Source organism: Ovis canadensis, chromosome 2 (genome assembly GCF_042477335.2).
Source record: "Ovis canadensis isolate MfBH-ARS-UI-01 breed Bighorn chromosome 2, ARS-UI_OviCan_v2, whole genome shotgun sequence".
Classification (NCBI taxonomy): domain Eukaryota; kingdom Metazoa; phylum Chordata; class Mammalia; order Artiodactyla; family Bovidae; genus Ovis; species Ovis canadensis.
Window position 1 is genome coordinate 129583254 of NC_091246.1, and position 25255 is coordinate 129608508.

Genomic DNA, 25255 nt, shown 5'->3' on the forward strand with positions numbered 1-25255 from the left:
TAGTTTTTAATTCAAGCCAATGCCCATTTGTGTCTCCTGTAGGGTTTCTAGTAGGGTTCACTATAGCTTACTTGGAGAAGGCAATGGCACCACACTCCAGTACTCTTGCCTGGAAAATCCCATGGATGGAGGAGCCTGGTAGGGCACAACCGAGCGACTTCACTTATAGCCTACATACCAGGTAACAAATACTTTTTCTTGGGGAATTTTTTCTAAAGCCATCTTCACCTCATTTCTTTCCTGCTGATAAGGAAGTACAGTAAGTTACCCCACATTTGTTACTTCAACATGTGGAAGCAAATATGTAATCACTTGATTTATCTTTGCACTACTTAAGTCCATTTATTTCATGAACCTATGTCTGAATCCAGTTCTAAGGATCTGATTTAGGCAGCAATTTAAGTAATCCAATCCATTTCTGAGCTAGCTACCAGGTTTTGTTGATGAGTCTTCATGATTCACCCCAATTTTCTATCTAAATTTCCACAGATATTTTCATAATTTTGAGTGTGGGAAATGAGAATGGTTTTACCACAAAATTATCTAGGGCCTGTTTACATATCCATACTGCCAGCTTAGTTATCGCTTTAGGATCTATAGATTTCCAGCTCCCCTTCTGAGGACACAGGCCTATTCTATTACTAAATAGTGTCTCTCAGCTTTAGGAATGGTGCAGATTTACCCTTATTCTCTTCCACTAAGCATCTTACCTTCTTTTTCCAGAGATTTATAGTCTGCGTGATATTATACATTTCACTGCCAAATAGTTGCTAAGCAGCTCCTTTTATGTCTGTATGTCTTACTTGCATTACCAGAGACAGGATAGTTATTCTGGGATGAGGATTACCTGATATATGTATGCCATTTAGTCTCAACTAACACCTGATGGCAAGTTAACAATTGTCTCTGAAGGTAGATTTCTTGAGGAAGTATGTCATGCAGTTTTGTCGAAAAATTCAGTTTGCTTACACCCTAACTGTAGACACTTCTGAAGCCATTTGAGTAATTGAATTAAATGTGTAAATGTTGTAGCCTGAGCAATAACAGTTTATGAGTCTTTTTTTAACAAAAAAAAATTCAGTGAAGTATAATTTATATGCAGTAAACTGCACATATTGAGTGTACAATATGATATATTTTGATTATGCAGATATATATACCTGCATAACATCTGTGAAACCAGTAATTCAATCAATATAACTATATCAGTTATCTTCAAAAATTATCTCATTCTCCTCTGTAAATTCTCCTTCCCACCACTTCCTGCCCCATACAACCTCTGATCTGCTTTCTGTCATGATAGATTAGCTTGAAATATATAAAATTTTATACAAATTAAACCATAGAGTGGATATTCAGTTGTATCTGTCTTCTTTCACCAAACATAATTATTTAGTAATTCATCCTTGTTGTACATATTAAAAGTTTGTTACTTTTTATTGCTAATATTCCTTTAGATTACATATCATAATTTTATACATCTTGTTTTTTTATTGGTGATTATCAATAAAACTACTATCAGCATTCACATCAAAGCTTTTGTGTGAACATAAATTAACACTGAACTTGCTGATCCATATGGTAAGTTTATTGTTAACTTCGTAAGAAACTGCTAAGCTGTTTTCTAATGTGGCCAAACTGTCTTACATTTATACAAGCAAAATTAGAAGCACCTATTTCCTCTATTTCATTGTAGCATTTGGTACAATCTATTTTTATATTTCATCCATTTTAAGAGATGTGTTGTGATTATACATTGTAGTTTTAATTTTATGTCTCCCTAATATATTCCATGTGTCTATCTTTCATCTTTATATCTTCTTTGGTAAAGTGAAAATGAAATGATAGTTGCTCAGTCATGTCCAACTCTTTTTGACCCCATGGACTATAGCCCACCAAGCTCCTCTGTCCATGGAATTCTCCAGGCAAGAATACTGGAGTGGGTTGTCATTCACTTCAGGCGAATCTTCCCAACAGCATGTGTTCAAACCATTTACTTGTGTAAAGAATGTTTTTTATTATTGAAATTGAAAAAGAATTTTTAATGTATTCTAGCTAGAAGAATTTTAACAGATATGTAAGTTTCAAATGTTTTCTCTTTGTGGCTCATCTCTTCATTTACCTAACAATGTCTGGACTTAATTCATCTGAGGTCTAATTTGTCAATTAGTCTTTCATGGATTATGTTTTGGTTCTAAATATGTCTGCAAAATATTTAAAATATTTGCCTAATCAAGATCTCAGAGATTTTTCTCTTATGTTTTCTTTTAGAAACTTTTTCATGTTGTGTTTTACAGTTAGTTCTATGATTCACTGTCAATTAATTTTTGTTCAATATTATATGGCACAGATTAAAAACCTAGGTATTCAATTGTTTTAACACCCTTTGTTGAAAAGTGATAATTTCTCCTTGAATTGCCTTTGAACTTTTATAGAGCATAAATTTTTCAAATAGTGTTGGCTTATTACATAGTTCTCACTTGTGTTGATTGATCAGGTTGTCTATCCTTATGTCAATACTTCTTTATCTTGATTACTGAGCTGTATAATGACTCTACAAAATAGTGTTCCTACGTCAGTCCCATTCTTTCCCAAAGTTGTTTTGACTAACTGAGGTCCTTTGCATTTCCATATGAATTTTAGAATCCATTTTTTAATTTCTACAATTGATAGTTGCTAGAATTTCAATTGAATGGTGTTGAAATTATAGATCTATTTAGAAAAACTGACATCTTAATAACATTGAATATATCAACCAATGAGCATAGTGTAGCACATTATTTATGTAGGTTTTCTTCACTTGTAGTCAGCAATGCTTTACAGATTTCAATGTGTAGGTCTTTTGTGTGTTTTGTAAAGTTTATCTGTAAAATTTTCAGTGTATTGTAGTAATGTATAGATGGGGAAACAGTGGAAACAGTGTCAGACTTTATTTTGGGGGGCTCCAAAATCAGTGCAGATGGTGACTGCAGCCATGAAATTAAAAGACGCTTGCTCCTTGGAAGAAAAGTTATGACCAACCTAGATAGCATATTGAAAAGCAGAGACATTACTTTGCCGACTAAGGTCCGTCTAGTCAAGGCTATGGTTTTTCCTGTGGTCATGTACGGATGTGAGAGTTGGACTATGAAGAAGGCTGAGCGCTGAAGAATTGATGCTTTTGAACTGTGGTGTTGGAGAAGACTCTTGAGAGTCCCTTGGACTGCAAGGAGATCCAACCAGTCCATTCTGAAGGAGATAAACCCTGGGATTTCTTTGGAAGGAAAGATGCTAAAGCTGAAACTCCAATACTTTGGCCACCTCATGCGAAGAGTTGACTCATTGGAAAAGACTCTGATGCTGGGAGGGATTGGGGGCAGGAGGAGAAGGGGACCACCAAGAATGAGATGGCTGGATGGCATCACGGACTCGATGGACGTGAGTCTGAGTGAACTCCGAGAGTTTGTGATGAACAGGGAGGCCTGGTGTGCTGCAATTCATGGGGTTGCAAAGAGTTGGACACGACTGAGTGACTGAACTGAACTGAATATTTATTTTAAAGTTACATTTGCTTGTTGATTAAAGAAGTAATACAATTGATTTCTGTACATTGATCTTGTATCTTGAATTTTCCTGAACCAATTCATTCATTCTAGGAGGTTTTTCATAGATTGTGTCAGTGTTTTTACATGGAAAATAATGTCATCTGTGAATATTTTTCCTTTTCTAAAAACAATGCTTTTTTCCACCTTTTGTCATTGAACTTGTTAGAACCTCCAATATAATGTTGAATTAATGAGAGTGGAAATCCCATTTATTCCTGATTTGGCGGTAAATATTCAGTCTTTCATGATTAAATGTAACAGCTGTAGTTTTCCCGTAATTGATCACAATTAAGTCAAGGAAGTTCCTTTTTCCTAGTTTGCTGAGAGCTTTTTCTTTGTCTATTGGCTTGGTCTATTGGTTAATGTAATAAGTTACATTAACTGATCTTCAAATGTAAAAATAAATTAGACTCAATAAATATTAATAACACTTGGGCTTGCTATATTAATGGTTTTAATATGTAGGTGGATTTGATGTGCAAAAGCTTTTACAAATTACACATCTTTGTTTAAGAGGGACATTGACCATTAGTTTATTTTTCTTTTGAGATGTTTGGTTTTATTTCTGCCATCATATAAAATGTTGGGAAACATTTCTTTATTTTTTCAATGTTATGGAAATTTGATTATTATTAGCTCTATTTCTTCACTAAAGTTTTGATAATCTATCACTAGGGCCATTGTAGTCATAGAACTATTTTTTGATGGGAACGTTTTAATTACAAATACAATTTCTTTAATAAATGCAGTTCTAATCAAATGTCTACATTCCTTTTTGCCTGAAATTTATAATTGTGGTCTTTCTCTTTGTTTTTGTCTTGTTTTGATTATACTGGCTGATGGATTATCACTTTTATCATTCCTGTCAGTAAAATCAAATTTTAGTTTCAGTGATTTCTCTACAGGTTTCGCCTTTTACATTTCATTGATTTCCACTCTGGTCTTTCTTGATTTCTTACTTCTATCTACTTTTGGTTTATTAGCTCTTTGTTTTCTGATAACATAGAAGCTGTGGCCACTGGCTGAACCACATCTTTCTTTTATTCTAATTTATTTATGCTGTAAATTTCTCCCCAGTGATGTAATGACATTTCATATATTCTCACAAATTATGACATTGAAATTTCATTTTCATTCAGTATGAAATATTCATTAAATTCCTTTTTGATTTCTCATTTGATCCATAAGTTGTTTAAAAGTGTGTTATTTAGGTAACTAATTCTTGAGAGATTTTGTTTCAGACATCATTTTGTTATTGAATTTACTTTAATTTTATTGTGATTAGAGATTAAAATTTGTATGACTTGATTCTTTTACAAATTATTGAGACTGTTTTTATAGAAGATACAGCCTATCTTAGGAATATTTTGTGTACATTTGAAATGAATGCATTCTCCTATTATATTTCACTCTATCCTATCATCTCAGTGTATTGTTAGTTGTCAGATATGCTATACTGTTACTGACTTTTCATGCTTAATTCTATTAACTTTTAAGGGAAGAATATCAAAATTTCTAAATTTAATTATAAATTTATCTATTTCATATTTAATTTTTATTGGCTTTTACATTTTTTATTTTGAAATTATATTATTATATGGGCAAATATTTGGGATTGTTATGTCCCCTGAGGAATTGACTCCTTTGTTATTATCAAATACAATTCTTTATCTCTGATAATACACTTTGCTCTGAAACCAGGTTTTGATTTTTTGTGTTGCTTCTCTATTCTCTATATCATTGATTTCTGCTCTAATTTTTATTATTCCTACCCTTGCTTGGGTTTAATTTGCTCTTACTTCTCCATTTTTTTTAAAGGAAAACCACAGGTTACTACTTATTACTATTTCTTATTTTCTAATATAAACATTTCTTTCTATAAATTTTTCTCCAAATCACTTTTACTGTACTTTACAATTCTGCTATATATTTTTTTCATTTTCAGTTACATCAAAATATACATTTTTTTCCTTTGAAACATACTCTGTGACCCATGGTTTGCTTATAAATATATTGCTTAATTTTCTAATTATTTGGGATTTGTTTCCGCATATATCCCTATTATTGATTTCTAATTTATTTTTGTTTAATTTTTAATTTAAATCATTTTAAATGTATTCGTGTTTGTTTTATGATCCAGTATGTGCTCTATCTTGGTGACTATTCCATGTGTTCATAGGTCCTGTTGAGTGTAATATTTTCTTTGTCAATAAGGTCAAGTTGATTGACAGTGCAGTTTATGTTATTTGTATGTTTATTGATTTTTTTTCCTGTTTATTCTATCAGTTACTGAGTAAAGAGTGTTATATTGCCAAGTATAATTATGAGTTTGATATCTTGTAGTGAAAGATGTCAGATTTCTGATCTCTGAAGAAGAAGATTTGACTTCAGGATCAGGGACAAGGCTTGATGACTCAGAGCCTCTGTGTGGCAGAAATTTTATTACAGTGATAAAGGACAGAGAAAGCCTCTGACACAGACATCAAAAGGGGGACAAAGAGTGCCCCCCTCGCTAGTCTTAGCAAGGGAACTATATGTTTTTACAGTTGGCTATTACAGTAAATCAAGACTGTCTCAAAGTTGCAAAGATCTTACCAGATCCACTCACACAATTTAAAGAGAATATGCAAATCAAAACCACAATGAGGTACCATTTCACACCAGTCAGAATAACTGCTACCCAAAAGTCAACAAGCAATAAATGCTGGAGAGGGTGTGAAGAAAAGGGAACCCTCTTACACTGTTGGTGGGAATGCAAACTAGTACAGCCACTATAAACTGGAAATAGAACTGCATTATGACCCAACAATCCCACTGCTGGGCACACACACCGAGGAAACCAGAATTGAAAGAGACACGTATACCCCAATGTTCATTGCAACACTGTTTATAATAGTCAGGACATGGAAGCAACCTAGATGTCCATCAGCAAACAAATGGATAAGAAAGCTGTGGTACATATATACAATGGAGTATTACTCAGCCATTAAAAAGAATGCATTTGAATCGGTTCTAATGAGGTGGATGAAACTGGAGCCTATTATACAGAGTGAAGTAAACCAGAAAGCAAAACACCAATACAGTATACTAATACATATATATGGAATTTAGAAAGATGGTAATGATAACTCTGTATGCAAAACAACAAGAGACACAGATGTATAGAACAGTCTTTTGGACTCTGTGGGAGAGGGAGAGGGTGGGATGATTTGGGAGAATGGGTAGAAAATCTTAACAGGCATTTCTCCAAAGAAGATATGCAAATGGCCAGTAAGAACATAAAAAGATGCTCAGCATCATTAATTATTAGAAAAACATAAAAAAAATTACCATGAAGTACTAGTAACCTAACACTAGTCAGAATGGCCATCACTAAAAAGCCTGTAAATAACTAATGCTGGAGAGTGTGGACAAAAGGGAACCTTCCTACTGTTACACTGTTAACCCTCCCACTGTTGGTGGGAATGTAAGTTGGTGCAGCCATTATGAAGAGTATGAAAGTGCCTTAGAAAACTAAAACTTAAATTACTATATAATTCATTAATCCCACCCTGGCATATGCCCAGACTAAACTATAATTCAAAAACATGCTGCAGTCCTATGTTCATAGCAGCACTATTCACAATAGCCAAGACATGTAAACAACATAAATGTGTATCAACAAAGGAATAGATAAATATTTAGTATATATGTATATATATATATATATATATATATATATATATATAATCAGTTCAGTTCAGTCACTCAGTCATGTCCGACTCTTTGCAACCCCATGAATCGCAGCATGCCAGGCCTCCCTGTCCATCACCAACTCCTGGAGTTCACTCAGTCACGTACATCAAGTTGGTGATACCATCCAGCCATCTCATCCTCAGTCGTCCCCTTCTCCTCTTGCCCACAATCCCTCCCAGCATCAAAGTCTTTTCCAGTGAGTCAGCTCTTCACATGAGGTGGCCAAAGTATTGGAGTTTCAGCTTTAACATCATTCCTTCCAAAGAACACCCAGGGCTGATCACCTTCAGAATGGACTGATTGGATCTCCTTGCAGTCCAAGGGACTCTCAAGAGTCTTCTCCAACACCACGGTTCAAAAGCATCAATTCTTCGGCGCTCACCCTTCTTCACAGTCCAACTCTCACATACATACATGACCACTGGAAAAACTATAGCCTTGACTAGACGGACCTTTGTTGGCAATGTAATGTCTCTGCTTTTCAATATGCTATCTTGGTTGGTCATAACTTTCCTTCCAAGGAATAAATGTCTTTTAATTTCATGGCTGCAGTCACCATCTGCAGTGATTTTGGAGCCTCAAAAAATAAAGTCTGACACAGTTTCCACAGTTTCCCCATCTATTTCCCATGAAGTGATGGGACCGGATGCCATGATCTTTGTTTTCTGAATGCTGAGCTTTAAGCCAACTTTTTCATTCTCCTCTTTCACATTCATCAAGAGGCTTTTTAGTTCCTCTTCACTTTCTGCCATAAGGGTGGTGTCATCTACATATATGAGGTTATTGTTCTTTCTCTCAGCAATCTTGATTCCAGCTTGCACTTCTTCTAGCCCAGCATTTCTCATGATGTACTCTTCATATAAGTTAAATAAGCAGGGTGACAATATACAGCCTTGACGTACTCCTTTTCCTATTTGGAAAAAGTCTGTTGTTCCATGTCCAGTTCTAACTGTTGTTTTCTGACCTGCATATAGGTTACTCAAGAAGCAGGTCAGGTGGTCTGGTATTCCCATCTCTCTCAGAATTTTCCACAGTTTATTATATATATATAGATAGATAGATAGATAGATAGATACATACATACATACATACATACACAATGGACTATAACTCATCTGTAAAAATAACAAATAATATCATTTGCAGCAACATGAATTGAACTACTGAGTGAATTAATTTAGACAAAGATGAATACCATGTGATTTAACTTACATGTGGAATCTAAAATATGGCACAAATGAACCTTAGTACAAAACAGAAACATACTCACAAACATAGAGAACAGACTGTGGTTGCCAAGGAAATAGATAGAGGGAGAGGGGTGGACAGGGATTTGGGGTTGGTAGATGCAAACTATTACATTTAGATTCCATAAACAAAAAGTCCTACTGTATAGCATAGGGAACTATATCCAATCTCCTGGGATAAATCAAAATGGAAAAGCATATAACAATAATGTATATATGTGTATAACTGACTCACTCTCCTGTACAGCAGAGATTGACACAATACTGAATATCAACTACACTACAATTTAAAAAGTAAAGGTCTTAAAAATGTAGTTTATCTTCTTCTTAAACCAAGCAAATTCCAGGGAAGTTATTGCCATCAGCTCTTCTAAGCTCTGCATTACCATTGTTGCAAACAAAAGTTATGTTCATTCTGAAGTTCTGTTGCCTTTGGGGAGATCTGCCTCTAATGGGCCTTCTCAGTGTTCTATGTGCTAAATTTATTTTCTGTGATTTCTACTTGATCACAGTTGCTTTGGGAAAGAAACACACACATTTTGAAGTATTTAAAATATTTTTATCTCCATATAGACATGTAAATGTATATTAATTAATATGTGCATATATTTACTTTTCCATTATAAAGTAAAAAAGATTTACACATTTGATACACCCAATATGTATAAATAGGCAAATGATGCATCATAAACCTGAGGGTAGGTGTTATTTCCATTTACAATAGACATAACATATATTTTGGATGATCATGTATATGGAGGTGATGCTTTGTGAAATGGATTACACATATATCATGATATATCCCTCCATCTAATATTTCATAATGTTTCATATATTTCATGATACATTTACATACATATAAACTTTGCTATGTGAAATTAAATGTAAATATACATGTTATTATATTTACATTTAATTTCACATAGCAAAGTGATGAAAAATAAATATCCTGACCTAGATGAGATGAATTTAAAATGTTTAGACCTAGATAGTAAAGTAACCATTTCAATATTATCATAATTCTGTTAGTAAATATTTCTTATTGTGTCTATATTCCATTAACTTCTAATGTTAAACAACTTGAAAATCCTTAATAAGTATCAGTAGTGAAATATTGTTATTTTGAGTTGTGATTAATATATTTATCCACATTTTATTTATAGGAAACTTTCAGGATATAATCTTGCTTATTTTGGTTTCCTTCAGAGTAAAACTTGGCTCATGGATTTAAGATTTTATGCATATTTTATTTACAAATTATTTAAATTCATATGTCTGACTTTGATTTAGAGATCAATAAAGTGAAACATTATGGCTTTAGTTGATTTTTAGTATTCTCTAGCTAGGGCCCAGTTTGTGGAAAATGCAATTTTGTAAGTACTTGGTGTTTAATGTTGGTGTATTGAAGTAAAAGTACCTCTAAAATCTGGTCATACTTTAAAACATGAAAATTTATTCCACAGCATGTGCAGTAGGTGATTATATTTTTTCTTTCAAGTCAGCATTGGCGGCTTATTAGAAATTTGTAATAGCATAATATACCAGATTAGATTCTCTGTTTCGCATTTTAGCCCATGTCTGCATGAAATGTTCCTTTGGTATCCCTAATTTTCTTGAAGAGATCTCTAGTCTTTCCCATTCCTCAATTTCTTTGCATTGATCGCTGAGGAAGCCTTTCTTATCTCTCCTTGCTGTTCTTTGGAACTCTGCATTCAGATTCTTATATCTTTCCTTTTCTCATTTGAGTTTCACTTCTCTTCTTTTCACAGCTATTTCTAAGGCCTCCTCAGACAGCCATTTTCCTTTTCTGCATTTCTTTTCCATGGGGATGGTCTTGATCCCTCTCTCCTGCACAATGTCAAGAAACCTCCATCCATAGTTTATCAGGCTCTCTATCAGATCTAGTCCCTTAACTCTATTTCTCACTTCCACTGTATAATCATAAGGGATTTGATATAGGTCATACCTGAATAGTCTAGTGGTTTTCCCTACTTTCTTCCATTTCAGTCTGAATTCGGCAATAAGGAGTCCATGATCTGAGCCACAGTCAGTTCCCGGTCTTGTTTTTGTTGACTGTATAGAGCTTTTCCATCTTTGACTGAAAAGAATATAATCAATCTGATTTGGTGTTGACCATCCGGTGATGTCCATGTGTAGAGTCTTCTCTTGTGTTGTTGGAAGAGGGTGTTTGCTATGGCCAGCCCATTCTCTTGGCAAAACTCTGTTAGCCTTTGTCCTGCTTTATTCTGTACTCCAAGGCCAAATTTTCCTGTTACTCCAGGTGTTTCTTGACTTCCTACTTTTGCATTCCAATCCCCTATAATGAAAAGGACATCTTTTTTGGATGTTAGATCTAAAAGGTCTTGTAGGTCTTCGTAGAACTGTTCAACTTCAGCGTTACTGGTTGGCGCCTAGGCTTGGATTACTGTGATATTGAATGATTTCCCTTGGAAACAAACGGAGATCATTCTGTCGTTTTTGAGATTGCATCCAAGTACTACATTTTGGACTCTCTTGTTGACCATAATGGCTACTCATGGTATACAATGATGGTACACAAATTTGGCTTTTAAAGACATTTTCTCTCTGAAAATTCCACCTGCCAAGGGAACTGCTGATTTCTCAAGTCAGCAGGCAGAAGCAGTTTGTCCTTAAGATTGAGGATCAAAGTTATGCACAAGAGATATTTTTACTTTTGACTGATCATCAGCCAGCTTCTAATGAATTGGTTTCTGGTAAATGTGTTAGCTTCTGGCACTTGCTTTTGTATTATCCTTCTTGCATTTTTCTTTCTTAATGGCAAGATTGTGCCAAGGACAATTTAAAATTGCAGTAGTAACACTGTAGACCTTTAGCTATAACCAAAATTGTGTTTTTGAGATACACCTTGGAAAAAAATGGGGAAAAATTGGGAAAAAATAGAACAAAAAATGGGAAAAAACACAGAAAAATAAAATCTTTTCATATAAAAGAAAGATTACTTTGTTTAATTGAGCAGACTTCCCTCTTTCTTTTTCTTTACTGTGAAGATTAATAACTACTAAATTTTAATCATGAAATCTTGATGGAATTATTTAAACTAGCTACAGTGACAAGCTCTCTCTCATCTAAATTAATTTTGCTTCATAGATACCTTCTTATCATCTTGTGAAGAGAACACAATTATCCTCTAGAGTGAACTTTAACTCTCTTCATGTCTGTCTATCGTTGGTGAAAGCTAGTTTCCATTTTTTTTCTTCCTCTTTTTCTCATGATTGCCCCCTTTAATTAGGAAATTAATTCATCGTGAAAATGGACACTTTCTGCTGTAGAAAATAGATTTAACAGAAATGGGGACCAATTATAGGAGAAAATTTCCTATACTGTAATGCTTTTATAAACAATTTTTTATCTTAAGGTCTACATACATTTGACATTTGAGAATTCAAAACTTTCCTATAGGTAAAAGAAACAACTCTCTTTAAAATTTTGTTTCTTCTTTTAAAGAAGTAATTCTATAAGAGAAAAATAATTAAGCTGCTATATTATTGGCCTGTAACTACATTAAGGGTAAATAAGATACTCAGTTTTAAAATATAATCTAAATATTCTTTAAAATTTGATATTTAGATATCAATATTTCTAAATTATATTAGAAAAAAGTTTTTGTAATATTTATATCAAGATGGATATTTATGTATCTTAAAACAACTTAAATGGATTTTAGAAAAAATTATGTCTCCTCCTTGATTTTACCAAAGCAAAAAATATTTTATTTTTATACAGTACAAATCAACAGTATTTTAGCTTGTACAAGATTAAATCTCATCTTCCTGTGATTCAGCATTCTAACTTTTTACATTGGTTTCAAGGATCAAAATAAATGTAATTGATGTTACAAATTTTTAAAGCTGCAAAAACATAAAATTATGTCTATTCAAGTAATTTTAAGCCTGGAATTATTTTACAGGAATTTAATCTTCTGAAATTCTTAGTCTTACAAATCACAGAGACCTGACATATGAACTTTATATTGCAATTTCCAGATCTTTGATTAGCTTTAGGATTTTAAAGTGATACAAATAGTAGATAATAATATTGTATCTCTGTACAACAAAATTTTAATTTACTGTGCTGTTTTAAATGCATCATTGATTAGCCATTGAAGAACTATACATAAAAAGGTCTTAATGACCCTGATAATCACAATAGTGTGATTACTCATTTAGTGTAGGAGACAGGAAGAATAAAAGAAAAGCAGAACCCAGCATGAGCCACAGAAGAATTTATAATTATTGATAAACTGGATGCTATAAGGCATGAGACTCTTGGAACAAGTCCAGAGGGAACAGTTCATAATCTTGAAAACAAGATATGATCCTGGGGTTGGAAAACCAACCCTAGACTGTTTCTCAACTGACATCTCAGAGTCACATGTTTTATGTATCTGGTGGAAAATCTATAGATAAAAATAGTCTCCGTTACTGATTTGTTATTGATTACTGTTTCCTAATTACTTGATGGTTAATGATCATTTTGTTCTTTGGCCCTGAAGGCCACATGAGTTATAGTTTAACTCCCTGCATATTCTTTCATTCACTGCTGAAAGTATAATAAAGCTGACTTGGATTCAGTTTCAGCACCTTCAACTGGAGTGGTGTTGGTCCCCTGATCCTTGCTTTACTCTGAATTATTTCTTTTTTAATTTAATTTTATTTTTAATTAATTTACTTTAATCAGAGGCTAATTACAATATTGTAGTGGTTTTGTCATACATTGACATGATTCAGCCATGGGTGTACATGTGTCCCTCCTCCTGATCCCCCCTTCCACATCCCTCCCCATCCCATCCCTCAGGATCATCCCAGTGCACCAGCCCTGAGCACCCTGTCTCATGAATTGAACCTGGACTGGTGATCTGTTTCACATATGATAATATATGTGTTTCAATGCTATCATCTCAAATCATCCCACTCCCACCTTCTCCCACAGAGTCCAAAAGACTATTCTATACATCTGTGTCTCTTTTGCTGTCTTGTATGTAGGGTTATCATTACCATTTTTCTAAATTCCACACACACACACACACTCACAAATATATATATATATATACTTTAGTATACTGTATTGGTGTTTTCTTTCTGGCTTACTTCACTCTGTATAATTGGCTCCAGTTTCATCTACCTCATTAGAACTGATTCAAATGTATTATTTTTAACAATTGAGTAATATTCCATTGTGTATATGTACCACAGCTTTCTTATCCATTCGTCTGCTGATGGACATCTAGGTTGCTTCCATGTCCTGGCTATTATAAACAGTGCTGCAATAAACATTGGGGTACACGTGTTTCTTTCAATTCTGGTTTCCTCAGTGTGCATGCCCAGCAATGGGATTGATGGGTCATATGGCACTTCTATTTCCAGTTTTTTAAGGAATCTCCACACTGTTCTCCATAGTGGCTGTACTAGTTTGCATTCCCACCAACAGTGTAAGAGGGTTCTTTTCTCCACAATCTCTCCAGGATTTATTGCTTGTAGACCTTGGATAGCAACCCTTCTGACTGGCATGAAATGGTACCTCATTGTTGTTTTGATTTGCGTTTCTCTGATAATGAATGATGTTGAGCATCTTTTCATGTGCTTGTTAGCCATCTGTGTGTCTTCTTTGGAGAAATGTAGTTTAGTTCTTTGGCCCAGTTTTTGATTGGGTCGTTTATTTTTCTGTAATTGAGCTGCAGGAGTTGCTTGTATATTTTTGAGATTAATTCTTTGTCAGTTGCTTCATTTGCTATTATTTTCTCCCATTCTGAAGGCTGTCTTTTCACCTTGCTTACAGTTTCCTTCATCTGAATTCTTGTCTTCTTTCTCATTCTCTCACTGTACTGCGCTTTCAGAAACCCTGCTTGTCAAGCAGGTCTCAACAAGTGGCGCCTGAACAGGGACCAGAAAGTGAATCCAACCTGCACGGCTAGCTCCTAGCAATAGAGAATGCAAGGAAATCAGGCCAGCTCAGCAGACAAGGAAAGTACTTGTTAAGTACAACCCTGCAGATTTGTAAATCAGAGTAACAATGGGGCAAAATCCTTCTAAGCATAGTGACTATATACAAGTGTTAAAAACTTCGCTAAAAAGTTTGGCGGTTGAGATATTTCATTCCTCTTTTAAAGAATCATTTTCTGCCATTGAAAAATATTGCCACAGGCTAGATCCAGATAAAGGGACTTTGAGGCATGAGGAATGGCAAAAAGTTATGTGTTGCCTGTGCTGTGCCTACCAATGAGGTGAAAAGATTCCTTTGGGAATCCATTAGCACACCTTTAGGACCACGGCAATCTGAAAACTCAGATTCAGGGGATTCTGTAGAACAATTACAAGAACAAATGGATAAAATGAATTTATATGATAACATAGGTGATGAGGAGGAGAAACAATCAATAAAAATGAAAAATAAGAGCCAAAAGAATGATGGAAGTCAAGAACAGACCTTTCTCACTCAACCAACTGCACCTTTGGTGGAGCCCCCTCCTTTCAATCCTGAAACACCTTGAGATGATGAATTTGCTTTTAAACCACAGACAACTGTGCCTAATAAAATGATGCCTTTACAAAAGGGAGTTCGTATGGCACAATTGCAGGGGTATGAAGATGCTTTAGTTCTCCCTGTGGCTGTAACTCAAACCCCACCAGATCTTCAATTCCCACAAGGAGGAGTGCATTATGATTATAATGCCATACCATTTAAAACTATAAAGGAGATAAAACAGGCATGTACCCAATAGGGAACTAATTCTCCTTATACCATGGGACTAATTCAGGGATTTTCACAAGGTGCATGGTTAATTCCTTATGACTGGGAGATGATAGCCAGAACTTGCCTATCCACCTCAGAATTGTTACAATTTAGGACCTGGTGGCAAGATGAGGCAAATCAACAAGCTTGCAGAAATATGACAGCCAACTCCAGTTGATATAACACTTGATCAATTAATGAGTAGTGGGGCACATTCAGCATTCAAGCTCATTTACAATTTGATGATCAATTTCTCACTCAAGTGATAATGATACGTTTAAAAGCCTGGGAGAGAATAAATCCACCTGGACAAGCCTCTATTTCATTTACCCAAATTAAACAATCAAATGGGGAAACTTATGTAGATTTTATTGCCAGGTTACATCAAAATTAAATAAAACAGTCTTCCAACCTGGTTTGAGAGATTTGCTGATGCAAGTTCTGGCTTATGACAATGCTAACCCAGAATATAAAATGGTGATTTAACCTCTCAAAACTCAGGGTGCCCCTCTAGAAGAATATCTTAAAGTTTGCCAGGATATTGGTTCAGAACCATATAAAATGCAACTTCTGGCTCAAGCACTGTCTAAGGCTAATAAAAAGACAGCTATGAGATGTCACCAATGTGGAAAATTAGGACACATTAAAATAGACTGTAAAGGAAGTAGAAGTTACTCAGTTGATAAATTACACTATTGGCTCTGATGCCACTCCTATTTGTTTTGGTTTTGGAAGTATATGTCTTAAAACAGGATATCAAAAAATGCCCATCAGTTGTCAAATAATCAAATGAGGATAAGACTTCCCTCTTTCTGTTAACTGCTCTTACTTTTTTAGAAAAAGAGGATACTTCCAGCATGATGAATCCACCTGACCTTCCTTATTGTGTTGCTGAAATTAGCCATGGTATTGAAAATTGGTTAAGATGGAAATTATGCAAAGGATCAGAAGGTCACTTATTATTAAATGTTGCAGAAGGCTCCATTATCAATTGGGGACCCTGAAGAACCCCTAAACGTATAGAATCTAAAGTGTCTTCCTCATGGGTATATAATGATAAGACAAGTAGTACTTAAGGTAGTCAATCCCTCATATGTCATGGGGTAGGATTAGCTCCCTCTGTGCCTCGTTTAGATCATTATCCTATTCATGATGAAATGTGGATATTACCCATGGCATTAAAAGAACTAATTGCTTAGAAGGGATGATATACTGAATATATTTTGAATGACCCAACAGCTACCTTTAATTTTACAAAAAACTCTACCCACACTATTCAGACTTGTGTAAGAATTCCTTTTGTTTTTATGATTGGACTAGTAAAATATGACCCCAGTTTGGGATTAGTAACATGTATTAACAGTTCATTTTATATATGCACAAATAATACAATTCCCTTTGATAAAAGTTGGCAGAGTATTTACATTCTTAAAACCAGAGCTGGCATATGGGTTCCAGTTGATTTATAATGACTTTGGCAAGAAAACCCTACATTACATGTTATTAAAGAAATATTGAAAAATCTTAAATGTGTTAAACGTTTTCTGGGATAGCTAATTGCTGCTATCATAGGCATTATTGCTATTACCACTACAGCAGCCGTAGCTGGAATGGCTCTTCATAAATCTGTACAAACAGTTCATTTTGTACAAGATAGCATAAAGATGCTGATGTCCTTTGGACAACTCAACAAAAAAATTGATGGAAAGTTGGCCTCCCAAGTGGCTGACCTTCAATAATCTGTTATTTTATTAAGAGATCGACTAATCACTTTACAAAAACAGGTGAGACTAAGATGTGATTGGAACCATGCTTCCTTTTGTGTAATGGCTTTCGAATAGAATAAGACACAATTCAATTGGGATAAAGTTAAACAACACCTATTGAACCAAAGTAATATTTCTGTAGATATTCAAGATCTATAACAAGATATATTAAAAGATTTTAACAAACATTTCGATGTAATTTCTGGAAAAGATTTTCTTGATACTGTTGCTAATAATCTTTTTTCTCTTAATACTGTGAAACAAATTAAGACATTTGTATATAGAATTGCTCTGGTTATGGGAGTGCTATTAATTATGTGTTTGTGTTTCTGTATAGTCTGGAGAAGAACGATCAAGAGACAATGAGGCCAACAACAGCAACTAGCATTTCTCACCATTTCTCATCATGTGCAAAATCAAAAAGGGGAGATGTAGGAGACAGGAAGATTAAAGAAAAGTAGGCCCTGGCAAGGCCACAAAAGAAATTTACAATTATTGATAAACTAGATGCTATAAGGCATGAGACTCTTGGAACAACTCCAGAGGGAACAGTTTATAATCTTAAAAACAAGATATGATCCTGGAGTCAGAAAACCGACTCCAGACTGTTCCTCAACTGGCATCTCAGAGTCACATGTTTTATGTATCTGGCGGAAAATCTATAGATAAGAATATTAGTCTCAGTTACTGATTTCTTACTGATTCAGTTCAGTTCAGTTCAGTTCAGTTGCTCAGTCATGTCCGACTCTTTGTGACCCCATGAATCGCAGCACGCCAGGCCTCCCTCTCCATCACCAACTCCTGGAGTTCACTCAGACTCATGTCCATTGAGTCGGTGATGCCATCGAGCCATCTCATCCCCTTTTCCTCCTGCTCCCAATCCCTCCCAGCAGCAGAGTCTTTTCCAATGAGTCAACTCTTCGCATGAGGTGGCCAAAGTACTGGAGCTTCAGCTTTAGCATCATTCCCTCCAAACACCCAGGGCTGATCTCCTTCAGAATGGACTGGTTGGATCTCCTTGAAGTCCAAGAACACCCAAGAGTCTTCTCCAACACCACAGTTCAAAAGCATCAATTCTTCATTGCTCAGCTTTCTTCACAGTCCAACTCTCACATCCATACATGACTACTGGAAAAACCACAGCCTTGACTAGACGGACCTTTGTTGGCAAAGTAATGTCTCTGCTTTTCAATATGCTATCTAGGTTGGTCATAACTTTTCTTCCAAGGAGTAAGCATCTTTTAATTTCATGGCTGCAGTCACCATTTGGAGCGATTTTGGAGGCCAAAAAAGTAAAGTTTGACACTGTTTCCAATATTTCCCCATCTATTTCCCAGGAATTGATGGGACCAGATGCCATGATCTTTGTTTTCTGAATGTTGAGCTTTAAGCCAACTTTTTCACTCTCCTCTTTTGCTTTCATCAAGAGGCTTTTTAGTTCCTCTTCACTTGCTGCCATAAGGGTGGTGTCATCTGCATATCTGAGGTTATTGATATTTCTCCTGGCAATCTTGATTCCAGCTTGTGCTTCTTCTAGCCCAACGTTTCTTACGATGTAGTCTGCATATAAATTAAATAAGCAGGGTGATAACTGTTTCCTAATTACTCAATGGTTAATGATCATTTTGTTCTTTGGCCCTGAAGGCCACATGAGTTATAGTTTAACTCCCTGCACATTCTTTCATTCACTGCTGAAAGTATAATAAATCTGGCTTGGATTCAGTTTCAGCACCTTCACCTAGGAGTGGTGTTGGTCCCCTTCTCCTTGTTTTTCTCTGAATTCTCCTATATTTTCTCTCATTCTCTCACTGTATCACACTTTCTAAAACCCTTCTTGTCGAGCCAGTCTCAACAATCTAGAGCTAGACATCCCATAGTGTGAAGTCAAGTGGGCCTTAGGAAACATTACTATCAACAAAACTAATGGAAGTGGTGGAATTCCAGCTGAGCTATTTCAAGTCCTAAAAGATGATACTGGGAAAGTGCTGCACTCAATATGCCAGTAAATTTGGAAAACTCAGCAGTGACCACAGGACTGGAACAGATCAATTTTCATTCCAATCCCAAAGAAGGTCAGTGCCAAACAATATTCCAACTACTGTACAATTGTGCTCAATTCACATGTAAGTAAAGTTATGCTCAAAACTCTTCAAGCTAGGATTCATGAGTACATGAATTGAGAACTTCCAGATATACAAGCTGGATTTAGATAAGGCAAAAGAAACAGAGATCAAATTGCCAGCATTCACTGAATCATAGAAAAAGCAAAGGGATTCGAGAAAAATAACATCTACTTCTGCTTCACTGACTGCGTGAAAGCCTTCAACTGTGGATCACAGCAAACTGTGGAAAATTTTGAAAGATGGGAATACTAGATCACCTTACCTGCCTTCTGAGAAGCCTATATGCGGGTCAAGAAGCAGTAGTTAAAACCAGACATGGAACAACTGACTGGTTCCAAATTGGGAAAGTAGTACAACAAGGCTGTATAATGCCATCCTGTTTATTTAACTCATATGCAGAATACATCATGCGAAATACTGGGCTGCATTAATCAGTAGCTGGAATCAAGATTGCTGGCAGAAATATTAACAACCTCAGATATGCAAATGATATCACCCTAATAGGAGAAAATGAAGAGGGACTAAGGAGCCTCTTGATGAGGGTGAAAGAGGAGAGTGAAAAAGCTGCCTTAAAACTCAACATTCAAATAACTAAGATCATGGCATCAGGTCCCATCAATTGAAGGCAAATAGAAGGAGAAAAAGTAGAAGCAGTGACAGATTTCATTTTCTTGAGCTCAAAATTCACTGGGGATGGTGACTGCAGCCATGAAATTAAAAGACACCTGCTCCTCAGAAAGATAGTTATGACAAACCTAGACAGTGTATTAAAAAACAAAGACATCACTTTGCCAACAAAGATCCATATAGTCAAAGCTGCATTTTTTTCCAGTAGTCATGTACAGATATGAGAGTTGGACCATAAAGAACACTGAATGCTAAAGAATTGATGCTTTTGAAATGTGGTGCTAGAGAAGACTCTTGAGAGTCCCTTGGACAGCAAGGAAATCAAACCAGTCAATCCTAAAGGAAATCAACCCTGAATATTCATTGGAAGGACTGATGCTGAGGCTGAAGTTCCAATACTTTGGCCATCTGATGCAAAGAGTCACTCATTGGAAAAGACTGACACCGGGAAAGATTGAAGGCCAGAGGATGACAGAGGGTGAGATAAAGTTAGATAGCATCGCTGACTCAATGGACATGAATTTGGGCAAACTCCAGGAAATAGTGAAGGATAAGGAAGCTTGGCATGCTGCAGTCCATGGGGTCACACAGAATTGGACACGACTTAGCAACTGATCAACAGCAAAAGAGGTTAAGAAGGATGCATAAATGTCTTTGATTTACATTAGCATGAGTGTTCTCTTTTTAAAAAATGTAAAATAAAGTCTATAACAATGTAGCAGATGCTAGTGGAATATCAAACTATGTTTTGGTTTGTCTAGGAAACATTTGTCTTTAAAGGAAAAAGTTTTAATTAATGTCAGAATATTAAAATGAAGGAGGACGAAGGGTGCATTTGAGGCAGTACATTAAATAAACTTGTATCCTTCTATATAATGCATATAAGTAGTGAGTTTGATGGGAGCAGTGGAGTATGTTACAGTAACACAAGTGGCTAAATTGCATTATTGGTATTGGTGTTTGCAAGAAATAGAAAGCACAAGAATCTTTTATTGCCTTTTTTTATTACATGCTATAAAGAAAGGTTAAGCTAAATTTTTCATTTTTTTAGTTTAAAATTTTTTGCCCTGTTGAACTTTCATCACCAAAATGTTCATTTGTTTTATTGTGCTTTTGATGTAACATTGCTGTATACCTGAAACTAATACAATGTAGTAAATCAAGTAGACTCCAATAAAATTTTTAAAATAAAATGAAATATGTTTGTTGTTTAAGAAAAATATATTTTTTTAATATAATTGATATTTATCCCTGAACTTGGGCTTCCCTGTTGGCTCAGATAGTAAAGAATCCACCTGCAATGTGGGAGAGTTGGATTCAATCCCTGGTTTGGGAATGTCCCATGGAGGGGGGCATGGCAACTCACTCCAGTATTCTTGCCTGGAGAATCCCCAAGACAGAGGAGCATGGAGGGCTATAGTCCATGGGGTTGCAAAGAGTTGGATATGACTGAGTGCCTAAGCAGAGCACACATGAACTTAAAAATATTGTCTCAATCTCTTTATAAACATAAATTATTTTCTCGTCTTTTCCAAAAAAAATTATTGATTTTTATTCTTTGCTAACTCAAGTACCAAATTCAGAATAAAAATACATATGAAAATAACTTTAGTATAAAAACTATCTTTCCGTAACCTAAATAAAAATTGAGTAATATTTGACCTTTCACATTACAAAAGGAAGGAAAACCAGAATAATTTTATTTTTCTGTAAATCTCTAGATTTTAACTAACTTATAAAAATATTGAGAGCTGTTTTTGTTTGTGAAACATTTGAGTCCCTGCAAAATCTGAAAAAATAAAGAGTAAATTAACCTATCTATTTAGAAATATTGTCAATATAGTAATGCTTCAACAACAGTACATTTTGTAGATTAAAACAATATACCCCCCCTTTTTTTTTTCTTGCAGAAGGACACAAATACTGGCAACAAAATAATTAGGAGAAAAAAGGCATTATCCCTAGATTTCCATATTTTATAAATTTCTGATATTCATAATTTACTAATGAATAAATTAAAGGCCTAGAGATTTGTTCATGCATTTACTGTTCACATTATATTCCTATTGTCAGAATAATCAATGAAGAAATATATTTATGGTATGTTAAAATACATGGTAAGATTCTACTACATTCTTTATTGGTCAATATGAAAAACAAATATCCAGAACTATCTAGTGTTATCATCAATGAAGTACTGATTGTCTTCGCTTGCCAGGGAAGCACTCAGTTCAGTTCAGTTCAGTCGCTCAACCGTGTGCGACTCTTTGCAACCCCATGAATCGCAGCACGCCAGGCCTCCCTGTCCATCACCAACTTCTGGAGTTCAATCAAACTCATGTCCATTGAGTCAGTGATGCCATCCAGCCATCTCATCTTCTGTTGTCCCCTTTTCCTCCTGCCCCTGGCCAAAGTATTGGAGATTAAGCTTCAGCGTCACTCCTTCCAATTAACACCCAGGACTGATCTCCTTCAGAATGGACTGACTGGATCTCCTTGCAGTCCAAGGGATCTCAAGAGTCTTCTCCAACACCACAGTTCAAAAGCATTAATTATTTGGCACTCAGATTTCTTCACAGTCCAACTCTCACATCCATACATGACCACTGGAAAAACCATAGCCTTGACTAGATGGACCTTTGTTGGCAAAGTAATGTCTCTGCTTTATAATATACTATCTAGGTTGGTCATAATTTTTCTTCCAAAGAGTAAGTGCCTTTTAATTTCATGGCTGCAATCACCATCTGCAGTGATTTTGGAGCCCAAAAAAACTAAAATCTGACACAGCTTCCATTGTTTCCCCATCTATTTCCCATGAAGTGATGGGACCAGATGCCATGATTTTAGTGTTTTGAATGTTGAGCTTTAAGCCAACTTTTTCACTCTCCTCTTTCATTTCATCAAGAGGCTTTTTAGTTCCTCTTCACTTTCTGACATAAGGGTGGTGTCATCTGCATATCTGAGGTTATTGATATTTCTCCCAGCAATCTTGATTCCAGCTTGTGCTTGTTCCAGACCAGTGTTTCTCATGATGTACTCTGCATAGAAGTTAAATAAGCAGGGTGACAATACACAGCCTTGACATAGTCCTTCTCCTATTTGGAACCAGTCTGTTGTTCCATGTCCAGTTCTAACTGTTGCTTCCTGACCTGCATATAGGTTTCTCAAGAGGCAGGCCAGATGGTCTGGTAAGCCAAACTCTTTCAGAATTTTCCTCAGTTTATTGTGATCCACACAGTCAAAGGCTTTGGCATAGTCAATAAAGCAGAAGTAGATACTTTTCTGGAACTCTCTTGCTTTTTGGATGATCCAGTGGATGTTGATAATTTGATCTCTGGTTACTCTGCCTTATCTAAAACCAGCTTGAACATCTGGATATTCACAGTTCATGTATTGCTGAAGCCTTGCTTGGAGAATTTTGAGCATTACTTTACTAGTGTGTGAGATGAGTGCAATTGTGCGGTAGTTTGAGCATTCTTTGGCATTGCCTTTCTTTGGGATTGGAATGAAAACTGACCTTTCCCAGTGGCCACTGCTGTTTTCCATGTTTGCTGGCCTACTGAGTGCAGCACTTTCATAGCATCATCTTTCAGGATTTGAAATAGCTCAACTGGAATTCCATCACCTCCACTAGCTTTGTTCGTAGTGGTGCTTTCTAAGGCCCACTTGACTTCACATTCGAGGATGTCTGGCTCTAAGTGAATGATCACATCATTGTGATTATCTGGGTCATGAAGATCTTTCTTGTACAGTTTTTCTGTATATTCTTTCCACCTCTTCTTAATATCTTCTGCTTCTGTTAGGTCCAGACCATTTCTTTCCTTTATCAATTCCATCTTTGCATGAAATGTCCCCTTGGTATCTGTAATTTTCTTGAAGAGATCTTTAGTCTTTCCCATTCTGCTGTTTTCCTCTATTTCTTTGCACTGATCTCTGAGGAAGGCTTTCTTATCTCTCCTTGCTATTCTTTGGAACTCTGTATTCAGATGCTTATATCTTTCCTTTTCTCCTTTGCTTTTCATTTCTCTTCTTTTCAAAGCTATTTCTAAGGCCTCCTCTGACAACCATTTTCCTTTTCTGCATTTCTTTTCCATGGGGATTGTCTTGATCCCTGTCTCCTGTGCAATGTCATGAACCTCCATCCACAGTTCATCAGGCACTCTGTCTATCAGATCTAGTCCCTTAACTCTATTTCTCACTCCCACTGTATAATCATATAGCCTTTTCTTGCTTCATTCCGTATTCCAAGGCCATATTTGCCTGTTACTCCTGTTGTTTCTTGACTTCCTATTTTTGCATTCCAGCCCCCTATAATGAAAAGGACATTTTTGGGGGGTTATCCCACATCTGGGTCAGGGGCAGTGGAAGAGAGGAGCAACCCCACATCCAAAGAGTGGCCGCTGAGAGACACAGGAGGGCCGAGAGGAGCTACTTCATGTTCAAGGTCAGGATGGGCGACTTCATCCAAGGTAAGGAGCAGCAGCTGTGCTTTGCTCGAGCAGTTGTGAAGAGATACCCCACGTCCAAGATAAGGGACACTCAAGTAAGACGGTAGGTGTTGGGAGAGGGCATCAGAGGGCAGACACACTGAAATCATAATCACAGAAAACTAGCCAATCTGATCACATGGACCACAGCCTTGTCTAACTCAATGAAACTAAGCCATGCCATGTGGGCCCACCCAAGACGGATGGTCATGGTGGAGAGGTCTGACAAAATGTGGTCCACTGGAGAAGAGAATGGCAAACCACTTCAGTATTCTTGCCATGAGAACCCCATGAACAGTATGAAAAGGCTAATGATAGGATACTGAAAGAGGAACTCCCCAGGTCAGTAGGTGCCCAATATGCTACTGGAGATCCATAGAGAAATAACTCCAGAAAGAATGAAGGGATGGAGCCAAAGCAAAAACAACACCCAGCTGTGGATGTGATTAGCAATGGAAGCAAGGTTCAGTGTTGTAAAGAGCAATACTGCATAGAAACCTGGAATGTTAGTTCCATGAATCAAGGCAGATTGGAAGTAGTCAAACAGGAGTCGGCAAGAGTGAACGTCGACATTCTAGGAATCAGTGAACTAAAATGGACTGGAATGGGTGAATTTAACTCGGATGACCAATATATCTACTGTGGGCGGGAATTCCTTAGAAGAAATGGAGTGGCTATCATGGTCAACAAGAGTCCAAAATGCAGTACTTGGATGCAATCTCAAAAACGACAGAATGATCTCTGTTCGTTTCCAAGGCAAACCATTCAATATCATAGTAATCCAAACCTGTGCCCCAACCAGTAATGCTGGAGAAGCTGAAGTTGAACGGTTCTATGAAGACCTATAAGACTTTTTAGAACTAACACCCAAAATGATGTCATTTTCATTATAGGGGACCTGAACACAAAAGTAGG